At 42.0% G+C, this 14,520-nt stretch overlaps 1 protein-coding gene across 2 annotated transcripts in view; it reads right to left on the bottom strand.

Annotated features, from left to right (window-relative positions):
- The window catches only part of WBP1L (WW domain binding protein 1 like), a 54,621-nt gene that overhangs the window by 16,869 nt on the left and 23,232 nt on the right, over positions 1–14,520 (bottom strand). The window lies entirely within an intron of this gene.

Below are 14,520 nucleotides of genomic sequence, written 5' to 3'. Positions count from 1 at the left end.
ATGGGGTTACATCCCAATAAAGTCATAAGTTGAAAATATAGTAAGTGGAAAATGCACTTACTACACCTAACCTACCGAACATCACGGCTTAGCCTAGCCTAGCTTAAACGTGCTCAGAACACTTACATGAGCCTACAGTTGGACTAAGTCATCTAACACAAAGCCTATTTTTTAATAAAACACTGAATATCTTATCTAATTTTTTTAATATGTACTGAGAATGAAAAACAGAGTGGTTGGATAGGTACCTGAGGTACAATTTCCACTGAATGTACATTGCTTTAGCACCACTGTAAAGTCAAAAACTTGTAAATGGAACCATTACAAGTCAGGAACCATCTGTATATCTAGTCCCCTCCCCCAAATAGAGTCCCTGAGCTGCCTGGAATGGTCTTGGTTATGGGAACAGTCACTTTCTGCTGCAGGAGGAAGGAAAGAAGATGGGTAGTCAAGGAAGACAAGAAGTGGGTTTATGTATCTTTAGCCAGGCAGAAGTGAAGGAGGATTGAGGGAGAGTGAGCAGGGAGTGGCAAGGTGAGCTCCTCCAGAGACCTGCTGGGACAACAGGGAAAGCCAGGAGCCTTAGGTTTGGCCCCAACTCTGCCACTACTGAGACAGGGGTTTGAGGCAAGTTACTCATTGGCTCTAGGGCCAGTTAAGATGATCTCTAAAGTTTCCTTCAACCCTAAGGCTCTATCATTCTACTCCCCCCCCATAACCTCTGACACACCTGCCTCAAGCCAATGCAAGAGCTCATAAAATCTGTCTCCTCTCACTCAAACCAATAGCAAATAGTGGTGTGGAAAAGCTGCTTGATGCTCTTCCACCCTTCTTTGTATGAGGAGCCTCATCATGGATCACTCAAGATTCTCAAAGACCTGCAGGTGGCTCAAGATCCATATAGCTTAAGTGGTTAAGAGTTAGCCAGATCTGGGTTCAAAGCCCACCTCTTAAACTAGGCTTATTAACTGTGTTACCTTGAGTGAGTTACTTAACTTCTCTCAGCTGCTATTATCAGCATTATTCTGTGAATCATTACTGCTGGGCATGAAAGACCATCCAAACAGCACTTTGCCTTCACTTAGAACTATTTCAGAACAGTGAAGTTCACTGTGGCAATGTGGGCTGCTCCAGACACATGAAGAAGAATAGAAAAAGGAACTGGAGAGAATGCAATGGAAAGGTCAAATATGAAAAATTCTCAGTACCCTTTATGATTATCCTATGCTTTTCTTCTAAGAATCTTCAAGTGCATTACACATATTATGTTGCTCAGGCCAAGCCCTGAATAGTAGGCAGTAAATATCCCCCCCACTCCCTTTCTCCAGAGGCTGAACCAGAGAATGAACTGTGATCTCCCTATGGGCAGGAGCTGTGTCTCCTTATTTCCTCCACCAACCCCAGTAGGAGCACAGCACATTGCCTAATGAAACAATGGCTATGCAACCTCCATGAAGGCAAGGAGGGCTGAGGTGACAAACAGCTAATGTACACCAAGTACCTGCTATGTGCCACGCACTCTTCTAAATGCTTTCTATGTATTTTTCATCAAAACTTAAGAGCAACTCTATGAAGTGGGTAGTAATAGGAAATTGAGACCAAGAAGGGCTAAGTCACTTGCCAAAGGTCACAAAGCTAGGAAGTAGGCCTATCAAGTTTGTTTGACTCCAGACCCTGAGGTTTTTACCCAAGGAGGCTGTAGCTTAATGGTTTAAGTTATACCCCTTCAGCTGCTTTTTATACTTCAGGTGCTTAAACAAAAATCCTAACCCAAACAAAAGAAACAATTTGCCTTTGATGGAAAAGATAAGAACTCTGCCCTTGTACAGGTCTAGAATTTGGGAACAGTGTCCCTCATCTTCCACTCAGCATTGAGAAGGGGCAACATGCTTGGGGCTCCTCCCTTCTTTGCTGGAAAGGTTGTATTTTCACATACTGATTTTCTGAAGAGCAGAATGGTGTATCTTCTGTGTGGAACATGGGGTGTTCATTTCTTCTTTCAACACTTATTGAGTGCTTACCCTGCACCAGCACTGAGCTGAGGGAACATGACGGGCAGATGAGCAAAAGCAGTCATGACTGCTGTCCTCACAGAGCTTGAGGTGTAATGAAAGATGATAAAATAATCAAATGGATAAAACTGCAACTACAACAAGAGTTAGGGAGGAAAAGGGATTAGGTGAGAGCTCGTAACAGGTAAGACCCAGGAACTAGTCAAGTAGGTTCAGAAGGGCTTCTGGAAGGAAAGTTAGCTTGAGCTAAGATTGACAGGATGGGCTGAGCCCGTGGCGCACTCGGTAGCGTGCTGCGCTAGCAGCGCGGCGACGCTCCCGCCACCGCAGGTTCAGATCCTATATAAGGATGAGCGGTGCACTCCCTGGCTGAGCACCGGTCACGGAAAAAAAAAAAAAAAAAAAAAATTTAAGATTGACAGGATGATCAGAAAGTTAGTAACTAGGGAAGAGGGATGGGAAAATGGTACAAGCAAAGCTCTTTGGTTAGAAGGAGTTGGTTGATGACGTAGGTAGGGAAGTTAGATAAGCAGGGACCAAACTGTGCAGGGGATGACAAAGTCAGATTTGCACTTTAAAGAAACTTTCTGGGCCAGCCCGTGGCTCACTCGGGAGAGTGTGGTGCTAATAACACCAAGGCCACGAGTTCAGATCCGTATATAGGGATGGCCAGTTAGCTCACTTGGTAGAGCATGGTGCTGACAACACCAAGTCAAGGGTTAAGATCCCTTTACCAGTCATCTTTTAAAAAATATATAAATACATAAAGAAAGAAACTTTCTTCCTGGCAACGTTTTCATTTGCACAAAATTCCATGGCTAAAAAAATGCTAGAAACTTAGCATCAAAAAGGAACTTTGTGTCAACAATGAATGCTCTTATGTGAAGGCCTTTTACCTCAGGCATGACCATGGTAATGACAACTAGGATCCTCACTTCTTATAGATATGTACCTTCGGCCCTGGTACCACAGTGACTGGCTCCAAGAGACAGGGCACGTATGGTCACCAAACAAAGAGCATAGGCACAAAGGAAAAACAAGGAAGACCAACACTTAACTAACTGGAAAGAACATTTTTACAATGGAAAAGGATGAACAGTATGCCTTTTGCACATATGCAAAAAATTATCTCATCTCTTTGGTGGCAGCATAATCTGTGGGACTAACAACATTTTCCTTAACAGTTTCCATGTCTTATAGTTGCTATTCTTAGCTGAACCACTATAAAGGTCAATTCAATCAGCGTAAGAACTTTCTAAGTGCCAGCATAAAAAGAGACACTAGCTAGTAATGGTTCCCCAGGCATGGTTTTAATTTGCCAATTTATGGGCTGGAAAACTCTGCTAGCAACTAGCTAATGGCAACAGCACCTTCATGTCCTTAAGAAAACACTAGAACATTAAAGTTTAAGAGCAAAAAATAGCAAAATTGAAGGCTTTCACAGGACGCTAAAGCACAGGACACCAACTATCTTGGATGCTGGATATGAATGGATTTGGAGCACCACCTCTGGCTTTCCTTGTAGCGAGAAGAACCAATTCCTAACGGAAATGTTCAGTTCCCCAAATCCCTTAACAAATATGTATTGCCCCCTCCCCTCATGCCAGGCACTGTGTGGGATGCTACAGCTATAAAAATGAGCAAGAGATTGGAGGAGGGAGGGTGGTGGAAGGGGAGAGCTTCTGCTTCTGGCAATAGAGCTGTAGGTAACTTAAAAAACTCTTCTACTACAAAACCCCTAGAAATACTGGCTATATAACAATGTCCTTTTAATTACATAGCTGAGCTTGCAAGAAAGATCTTCAGAGACCAAAATGATTGGGGGTAGGGGGTAGCGCAGAACAAGGACTAGAAACCACAGTAGTAAATGGGGTCAGGCCTTTCCAGTTGCCCTGGAATGTGTAGTTTATTGATCCTGGGCCCACCTGAAACTGGTAGCTGGAATTGAGACCCAATATAAAGCTGAGATCCTTGAAGGGAAAGAACAGATTGGAAAAACATTAGCTCACATTAGGCACACAGTGATAAGAAAGCTCTGAAATGAGAGGGGGAAAAAAGTATCCCCTCTAATAATCTATGATCACAGGTCTTCCCTCAAGTGAATTTGAGATTTGGACTGTAGTATCTACATGGTCTGAGAATCCCCAAGCTAAAAATCTAACATGAAAAGTCATCCCAGGTTGGCAACAGCCCTGTGACACCTGGTGGAAAAAATATAAAACTCTTAAGAGATTTACCCTCAGCCAGAGCATGAAGGTTTCCCACAAATAAAGCTCTGTTGAAGATGAGCTCACAATCCAAAATACAAAAATAAAAAATGCAAAAATGTATGCAAAAATAATCCATCACAAATAAGACTTGGGAAATTCAACAAATGCAGGATAAGACCTCCTGGAAAAAACTTAAGATAACAGAATGACTAGATAAACTATAAGATATAAGAATGTTTCAAATAATTAAAGCCAAAAAGAGAGAATTAAAATCATGAGAAAAGAACAATACTAAAAAAAAGAAGGGACCAGGTTGATTTTGGAAAATAGTAAAAATAAAAATTGTAGAAAAATAATTATTGGAATTATAAACTCAACTGGTAGTTTACACAGAGATTAGATCAAATCTAATCTTAATATTTAATCCAATTTAATTCTAAAGAGAGAATTAGTGAACTGGAGAACAAATCTGAGAAAATTACCCAGCAAACCACTCCTACTGATTAAGAGAAAACATGGAAACGGAAAATGAGAAAGAAGAAGCTTGAGAAAGAAAGAAAAGAATGCAGGAGAAACAAAATATAAGGAGATAACTGAAAAATTTTCCAGACAATAATAAACTCACACCTACACACAGTGTATGAAACTGCAGAACAACAAAAAGATCTCAAATACATTTTAGTGGGGATGACAGACAATTAACAAGTGAAATTAGAATTTAAATAGTAATAAGCTCCATAAGAATAATAAAACAGGATAACAGGACAAAGGGCTCTAGATGGGGTGGTCAGGAAAGTCCTCTCTGAGAAGGTGACAGCTGAGTTGAGCTCCTTCTCAGGCTAATGAGAAGGAGCCAGCAGATCTACGGGAACAGTGTTGCCAGGCAGAGGGAATGTTAAGTACATGCAAAGAAATCAAGGCTGATATGAGCTGGGTGTGCTCAAGGAACAGAAAGAAGGTTACTGTGGCTGAGTACAGTGAGCCTCAGGGAGAGCAGTGTGGAAGCAGAGCTGAGAATTCTGCAGAGGCCAGACCTCACAGGCTTTGTATAATAGTTAAAACAATACCCAAAGTACTACAGCTTGTAAATTCGTTGTTGGCTTGAGCTAACTTCTCTTCTCCCTTAGATTATAATGAAGATTTGAATAAATACAAAAATATTTTTGCAACTCTCTTATTTATTTTTCAACTTGGGCTTTTTTTCTGCCCCACCCAGGTTGTGGCTGTAAGCAGAGTAAGCAACAAAATCAACTTTCCTTCCATTCTTGAACCAGGAATGGCTTTCTAGAAAGTAGACCAAACTCTAGCACTACACATCTACTGGGACAAAGTTCTTCCTGACTTTGGTAATGTTCTGTAACCAAAGGACAACAAAGTCTTCATAAACAAGACAGATTTGAAATGGCAAAATGAGAAAAGACAGCAGCAACTTTACCTATTTTTATTCTATCCTAGATAGAATCTTCAAATTCTGAACACGCAGCACATTCAGGTCCAGGTCCTTAGAAAAGGATTTGTAAATTGGTCATAAAAAAATATTCCTTAAAGCTTCATGGATTTACCTATATTCCTATAATTAGAAAGTTAAGACTATGTTCTTCCTAATACTATTGGTTTTTAAGGCTGTTCAAAGAGCTCAGGGAAACAAACAGAATTGTTCAAGGGCACACATTTTGAACTGGGTGGAAGGAGGTTACAGAAAAGTTGGGGATGAAGGAAAGTAAGGTCAAGAAGAGGAAGGATTTAGCAGAGTCCTGGCCTATTGTTTCCTATGTGTTAGTCTAATCTCCCTTTCTTTGATGGTAGGGATTGTTATTTACTACTTTTGTATTTTTCACAATAGATACCATACCTGACAATTACTCCTTAAGCTTTACTAGCTAAAGTAGCTTAATTTCATCCTTTCTGAAAAAGTGCAAGTCATTGCTAAGAGGTTAACCACGACTCTGCCTTGTATGCACTGGGATATTAGAAATGGATTTTTATGCTGTTTGGTTAAGTTCAGTAATTTTCCCAAAGAACAAATAGCCTGGGCTAGGTTAGCAGGTTCCCCTAACCAAGCCAGTAAATCTTATAAGATTCAGCATCATCCCTCATATCTGATAGGGTTGTTTGCCTCTTAACAGCTATGGACTCCAGCTCCCTAGGCTCAGGAATACCCCATGCCCCATCCTCTAGCTGTAGAAGACCCTACAGTGTAAAGCCAAAGACTGGAACTAGTGACACACTTGAGAAAAACCTAGAACTAAAAGAGGCGGCTGCTGCCTCAAGATGTACCTGCAGTATGTACTGCAAACAGGGAGTCCCAAGGGCCCCTGCTATAGCAGGGACAACAAACAAGGGTCTATTTACTCCAACCTGTGAGGGCCTCCTGGAACAATCTGCTCTGGGGCCTCCCAAAGACTGAGACTCTTCAAGAATCTGAGGAAGGGCAACACAGTGAATTAGAACAAATCAGGGCGTCTCACAAATAAGTGAATTTGCCTCAAAATAATAATGAATACCATTAGACAACAAACAACAAAATAAAGCTGTGTTTCCCTAACTTTAGTTCATGGACCCCAAATCACCTGGGGTATTTTTTAAGCATGTAGATTGAGAACTGCTGGGGACAGTGACTGAAAATTTCCCTTTTAAAATATGCTTCCCTGGTTATGCTCACGTATTCAAGTTGAAGAACCACTGCCCTAGATCTATAATGAACATATAGTAAACAGTTTCTGCCCTCTAAAGACGAAACAGAGTAATATTCTTTTTCTAGAACCCCAAACATGTCCCAACCTAATTACCCCCAAGAGAACCTACTTAGAAAACCAAGGCACATTAAATTATTTATACTCTCTGCCTCATTCCGTAAAGAAATACACACAATAGATCATAAACATCAACTTTAAAAAGAAGTGACATGTTAGTTAGGTACACTCCCATCCACACCAGTACTGCTACTGCCAAAGCTGCATTGCAAGTGGATCCTCATTAAACAGCCCTCAAACAGAGTGGCCAGCAAAGAAATTAAAATCCATTTCCTGTGTTGCTATTAGGAACCTGAATAACAAATTCAGAAAAAGCCACTTGACCCTGGTAGGAAAATCCCAGAACAAAAATCGGAAGTTGCAACATTTCCCACAGTTTTATTAAGGTCTCTTTGTCAATGTCCTAGTGCAGGCAGGTCTGCAGGGTCTGGCTGGCTGCAGTGGCACAGGACACTAGGTTAATGCACCACTTATCTGCCCCCACCCCGCCACACACACACACACTTAGAAGGAAAGGCAGTCTTGCCTCAGCTATCCCCAACAATCACTCATCACTGGCATCTTCTGCCACAGAAGTCTACTGAGAAGTATGGCTTCTTCAGCAAGGGCTGTTACAGAGAGCTGAGGGCCGAAATAGTAGGTAGCATACTACAGAGCAGGTGAGTATCAGTGGCACTCAAGCAGAGCAGGAGGGCAATTCAGCCGACTGTCATCTGTCCATACTTGGTCCCATAAGGCAGGTCCTTTCCTTCTCACAGTTGCATCCCTGCCTCTTCTCTTGGAAGTGGAGATTGAACACTAGCAACCCTCAGGCCACAGAGGCCCCACTAATGGGTTCTGCACCCACGTGATACCTTTGTTCTTCATCTTTTGAAAAAATGGAATTAGCTATCAACATTTAATTTATTTTTATTTTATTTTTTAAAAAGATGACCAGTAACGGGATCTTAACCCTTGACTTGGTGTTGTCAGCACCACGCTCTCCCAAGTGAGCTAACTGGCCATAACTATATAGGGATCTGAACCCACGGCCTTGGTGTTATCAGCACCACACTCTTGCAAGTGAGCCACGGGCCGGCCCTTATCTGTCAACATTTTAAAGTGAGAATAATTCATACAAAGAACCCAGATTTCCTGTTTCTCTTGAAAAATCAAGGCCCCCATTCCCATAGGGACATAATGGGATGAAGAAAAGATGTACGTGGATCCCAGCTTCTCCACAGTCTCCACACCTCCACCCCACTCCCACCATGTCCCTGCTGTCCAACAGTCCCAATTGTTTAACTCAATCATGTCACTGCCTGGCCCAGCACAGACCTGGTTATCTCCTCCTGCTCTGAAGTTTAGTAGTAGATTGTTCATCCCCTCTTTGAGGTTAAGGCTGGCTAAAGAGGTCTGAATATAAACAGCAGATATCTGAATTCTCTATAATGAGGCTCAAGCAGCACCTTAAACAACATATCAAACAGGTATCTGGACAAAGAGGAGGGGCCCCTCCCCACTGCAGGAGTGAAATACCTCCTGATAATCAGGAAAACCTCCTGCCCCAACAGCACAGGGCAGAGAATCAGTTCTGCCTAGTGACTATGTGTATCAAGCACTAGGCTAGGTGTTTTTATCTACATTATTCATTCCCCTTTTTATAGGAAACGAGGAAACTGAATCACACAGCTAGGAAAAGTTTTCTGGACCTAAAGCCCACAATTTACTGGAAAGAATTTAATGCTTAGGGGTCATCCTAAACTTCCATGCTAGATGCTGACAGCCACAAAAATGACAGATAAGATATGGACTTTGCCTTGGAGGCACTTTGTAATAACTAAACCGTTAGGTTGTTTTAAAAAAATTATGTTTCAATTCTTGTTGCTAAAAAGTTTCCTAAAATATTGATTTTGTTCCTTTATAAGTATAATCTAATCAAAAGAATTTGTTCTTTAATGATTTGTGATGTGGCAAAGCCTCAGGGTCATTTGGAACAAGATGATATGTACACACACAAATACTTACGTATATAATTAACATATGTAATACACATTTACATAGAGCTCTCAAGCTTTTTAAACCTCTTTAACAGCCTGTCTCTCATCTGAGCTTGCAAGAGGTCTAAAATGGTGCTACTACTCCTATTTTATAGATGAGGAAATTGACACCAAGACTAATGTTGCAGATGACAAAATCAGGACTGTCAAAACCCTGGCCTTCTTTTTTTTTTAAAAAAAAGATGACCGGTAAGGGGATCTTAACCCTTGACTTGGTGTTGTCAGCACCACACTCTACCAATTGAACTAACCAGCCATCCCTATGTAGGGATCCAAATCCATGGTCTTGGTGTTATCAGCACCACTTTCTCCCAAGTGAGCCACGGGCCGGCCCTAAAACCCTGACCTTCTGATTTTTGGTTCTGTATTCTTCCTGTGACTGGGTTCTAGTTCATCAAAGTCTTTACTGTACCTTGAAAATGGCTCTTGGTAAAAAAAAACCACTTCTTTGCCTAGTAAGAAAGAGGTATGCTTTTCAAAGGGATCTGAAATATTGAAGGTACAAGTTAATTCATTGCTAATGTGCTTTAAAAGAGATTCGCCAATTTCATTTGACAGTGAAAGCACATGCCACGTCTCATTCCTCATGTTAAGCATAATTATAAATTTAACCCCATTTTTGTCTCGGCAGTTCCATCCCACTGCAGCAGGATTTTGATGGAAGCAAAGGGGACCATAATGGATTTCCCTTGTGTAGCTATCTGTCTAAAGACCACTATGAGAGATTTATAGTCAGTAAAAAGTTCAAAACTGTTCAAGGAAATTGTTTAATTCTACCTCAGACAAAGGGTCACATTAAAAATGGTCTCACTGCAAACAGACACAAGATAAAAGAAGTCTTGGGACTACGTCTCCAAAAGACTGTGAAAAACTTTAAAGAAACACAAGAACTTGCTGAAATCTAAAGCCTTGCACTTAAAGATTAAAAGAGCTTTCAGATGTTTTAGAAAAGGGGGCATTTAGTATGTTATCAGCAATAGATTACAATAAACCAGACCCACAGCAATAAGTATCTGGCTTGAAATGTGGCCTGCTATTAAAATAACTGTAGCCTCACTGTTCTTTAAATCTTATAAAGTTATTTGGGTACTACTGAGATCCTGCCCTTCTGGGAGGACATGAAATTTCAGTTCAAGAAGGGTTTGGTCGTATCTAATAGCCCACACAAAAAATGACTCTATACCTGTCCTTAATAAGACATAGTACCTGCTGATTAAGGGAGCAACCAATGTCAAGATTCTAAGTCTCTGGGCAGATTATTATAACATATTGCTTAGAATGCAGCAGGAAAAGGAATACCTATTTCATCCTTATTAAAACACCTCAGTCTTCCTTCCCTCAGTCTTGTGACTCCCACTTCTTAAGCAGAGTAGACTGCTATGCATCTACCCCGGGGTTTCTACCCCAGGGTTTCTCCACGTTGGCACTACTGACATTTGGAGTCAGATAATTCTTTGTTGTAGGGGACTTTCCTATACATTGTAGGATGTCTAGCAGCATTCTTGACCTCTACTTACTAGATGCCAGTAGCAACCTCTCACTCCCCTTGTGACAACCAACAATGTCAGACATTGACAAATGTCCCCCCGGGAGGGGGGGCAAAATTGCCCCTAGTTTAGAACCACCATTCTAGCCAAATTGTACCACACAATTTTGTGCAGAATTGTGTTCCATCCAGTCTTGCTCCCTGAGTGCCTCATGGGCTCCCCACCTCTGTACATTCCCCCAGGGCTGGGCTGATGTCAATCTTACAAATGTACCTACCTAACAAAAAAGCTTTCAGAAAGTATTGAACATGGTGACTGCCAAGTCAAGTAACCACAGGAGCTAGTCATCCCCAACACTCCCCGTGCCTTTCAGCTATACACAGTACAAGTATAAGCAGCAGCATGAAGTGATCCTCCAAGAGTTAAGCCAAGGCTGTGGGGATGTGATCTTCACATGACCAGTGAGAGACAGACCTATGACTCTGGCTATGACAGGTTTACAGTAACCCAGCACAATCCGAGCCTTATCCATAAATCTGGAAACTCACACAGAGACGGAGGAATGACTGCACATTCTAATCTTTGCTGGAAACCTGCCACAGTCTATCCCAGTCCTTCCCATCCCACTCCAGAGCCACACCCAGAGGGGTGGGAGGTCAGAGGTATTTACACCACTGCCTGCCTGGGGGGTAACCAGGGATTTCCAAACCCTTGATAAAAACCACAGAAGAAGTAGGGCAGTATTTGAAATCAAGATTAAGACCATCCATCACAATCCAGGGAGAGCTCCTGAAATCATGTGTGTTAAACAAAAGAATCAAACAATAATAAAGACTCTGGCCTTGATGCAACGCCCAAGGGAGCTAGTATCTTATGTGCAATAAGCAAACCCTAAGTCAGTTTCAGGAAAAGAAATCAGGGTGTCACGTTCCAGCAAAGCAAGTCTCCCTCTCTCCTCAAATGCATATAGCTTTCTGTCATTGCCCCATCCTCTTTTAGTTGAAAGAACAAGATAGGTCAAGTAAGTCACCTCCCAGGATTGAATCACCTCTTGTGAAGTCCAGAATTGAAGTTTGATTGAGCCCTGCCCGGAGAAGCAGTGGCTATAGAGGAGCACAGAAATGGCTAAGGCAGGTGGACATTCAGGGCTGTTTCAACTCACTGTTACTACAAATTAGCAACAAATAGAGTCAGGAAGTGCTAGAGAGGGAGAGTTGAGAAACCAGTATCTGCATGCTAGGGAATAAGAGCAAAAGAAGGAATTACATAGCAGTTTTTAAAGTAGCCCCAAATTATTCTGTTTTCCTGGACTTAAATTTACCTCTTCAAGGGAAGGGGGTGGGAGGAGGTGGATCAAATGCATGGCATATTACTGGAGGAAGGGACTGTTTTCTTTGGCTCCATCCTGGATAGAAGTTTCAAAATCAGCAGACCCAGTCCTATTTTCCACTAAGTTACTATCCAGTCCACTGCTTTCTCTTTGCTTTGATAAGAGATGTGATGAAAAACAAGCCACATTCCTCTAAAAAAGCAGCCTTCTTTCAACAGAGATGGTTGGGGGTTCAAACATTAACCTGAAAGGGCTTTGGCAAGAACCACCTTTCTCACCTTTAGCTGACAGCAGGGAACTGAGGTGTTTTCTGTGGAGCTGTTACTAACAAGATTTTTACAAATCAGTTCAGATAAGGATTCTGGCTACAACCTTTGGTAGGACAAGCAAGCGTCACCTGGGTGTTAGCTGTATTGTGTAGATAACTAGTTCCCTTGCAAGCAGGATCCTGCTTAATTTGTCCTGAACCTGCTAAAGAGAGGTTAAGCCCAGGAGGGTAGCAGCTGCTGGGGGTCAACGCTGAATCAGTCCTCTGCAGAGCACAGAGAAGATAGGAAGAGGGAGGTCTGAAGCAGACTTTGGGTGCGGGTACCAAACCAGAGTAACATGCAGGAGCCGGACGACACCTAGGAGACCTGTACTCCAGTTCCGCCACTGCCACTCCAGTCCTACCACTGGCACGTATTAGCTGTGATCTGGAACAGATAGCTTCTTGAGTTTTGGTTTCCTTATAGTAAAAATAAGACCTCTTCTCACAGGTTGCTGTTGTAGTGAAATAATAATAAACACCCCAAGTAAATGCTGGCTAATATTCAGCAGTTTCGGGGTTAAACTGCAAGTTGGCAAATTCCCTCTTCCCCTCCCCAGTCATGGCTCCCACCCTGAAGCTTTAGGTTGGCTGTAGTCATAGCCTTTTCAGTACTCTCTGTGTGAAACTCTTAAGACTACTTTCTATGCCCAGGGAGTAAGTACCCTTCAACATTCTAGTTGCCTTCTCACATGCAGCATCAGGCCAGGTACCAGCTTACTCTTTCAAGAATACAAACAAGCCCTTGGGCCAGGAGTTGCCCCTTGTGCCTCTGTGCCTCTTTCCATGACAAATTCTAACATTGGCAAGGGACCCTGAGAAGGTCCCACACCTTCCCCAATTTTGTTGGAGACTACTCATTTACATTATCAGGGATCATCCCACTTCATCAGTATGGGTAATTTACGGGACAACAGGCCCCTCCCACAGAGACAGGCAACATTCCAAGGAACAAGATGTAAATTACTGTCTTGAGGGAGCTAGCCTGCATTCCATTGAGTAGAATTTACCAACTGGTCCTTCCACACACCTAACACCTACAGCACAACTGATACTACCAGACTGTGGAAAGAGCCACCTGCAGAAGGGTCATTTCTGCACACCTCTGAACTCCTGCAGCATTCTGTTCCTCTCTAATGTCATTCACAACTACCTGCTGAATGTTCCAATTACCTGTGCACTTATTCTACTTCCCCTACCTAACTGTAAACCTCTTGAGAGCAGGGATAGAGTTTACACCTCTTTGTTTTTACAACATGCTTTACATAGAAAAGGTTCACAATACTTTTCAGATATAGAATGCTGATCACAAGAATCCTCCAGCATTACCAAATCAATGCCTTCTGAATCAGGAGGAAATAAAATTCACTCAAATCAGCTGACTAAGAACATTCTGTTACAATCTTGTTCTCTGAAAAATCAGTAATCCATCTGTTAGGAATATGTGATGGATTCTCTCTTAACCAGAAAACCTATTTTCTGATCATATTACATAATAAAGGGATGGCATGCCTAATTCTGTGCTGTATCTAAAATTTGGTATTTGGTGCCATACCCAAAAAGTTTAGCAGGTGACTATCTTCTGGATTTTAGCTCCTCTAAGCACAAAAAGACTGTTATTTAGTCAACACTATAGTTCACAGTGAGCTGTCTTAACTGTCCCTTGCATGAAAGAACTAATACATCCTATGGCTTAGCTGCCCTTTACAGACACTGAAATCATGCCATGCTCATTATTAAACTAAAAGGCTCTTATGTTTTTCTCCTTTGCTATATCCATAAAGGACACCAGTACCTGGTGAGTCAAGGTCTTTGCCTTGCCTCAGGCAAATTCAATACAAAGACTCATAGATGAATGACAGTTTCCCTTCTTATCCCCAGGAGAAAACAAAAACAACACTCCCAGCCTGATCTGTTTGGAATGCTCCTTCCCCAACTCACATGTCTGGTAAACTCCTACTCATCCTTCAAGACTCAGATCAGATATCACTTTCTCAGGAAAGCCTGCCATGTTTACCCCTCCTCCAGACTGATTTAGATACTTCCCCACCCTCTGCTATCCTAGTCCTTGGGCATTCAATCCTCTGCTATAGTCTCACACACTGTCTTATAATTATTCCCATGCTATTAAACCCTGGAGGCCAGAGTCTCAAAATGTAGCCAAAAATAACCTGGGTCAGAAACACCTGGGAAACTTAATAGAAACACATATTCCTCAGCCCTGACCTCAGACTATAGACTCTACATTTTAATAAGCCCCACTTCCAGGTGACTTTTATGATTTTGAGAACTACTATTAGATTATAAGCTCCTTGGAAGTAAGGACTGTATATCTTTGTACCCTTTGTGCTGGGCCACATTCATTAAGTGGTCAAAATCACC

This window comes from Cynocephalus volans, chromosome 7 (assembly GCF_027409185.1).
Source record: "Cynocephalus volans isolate mCynVol1 chromosome 7, mCynVol1.pri, whole genome shotgun sequence".
In the NCBI taxonomy this organism is placed as follows: Eukaryota; Metazoa; Chordata; class Mammalia; order Dermoptera; family Cynocephalidae; genus Cynocephalus; species Cynocephalus volans.
The sequence above is the reverse complement of the archived record's forward strand: the minus strand, read 5'-3'. Positions and strand labels throughout refer to the sequence as shown.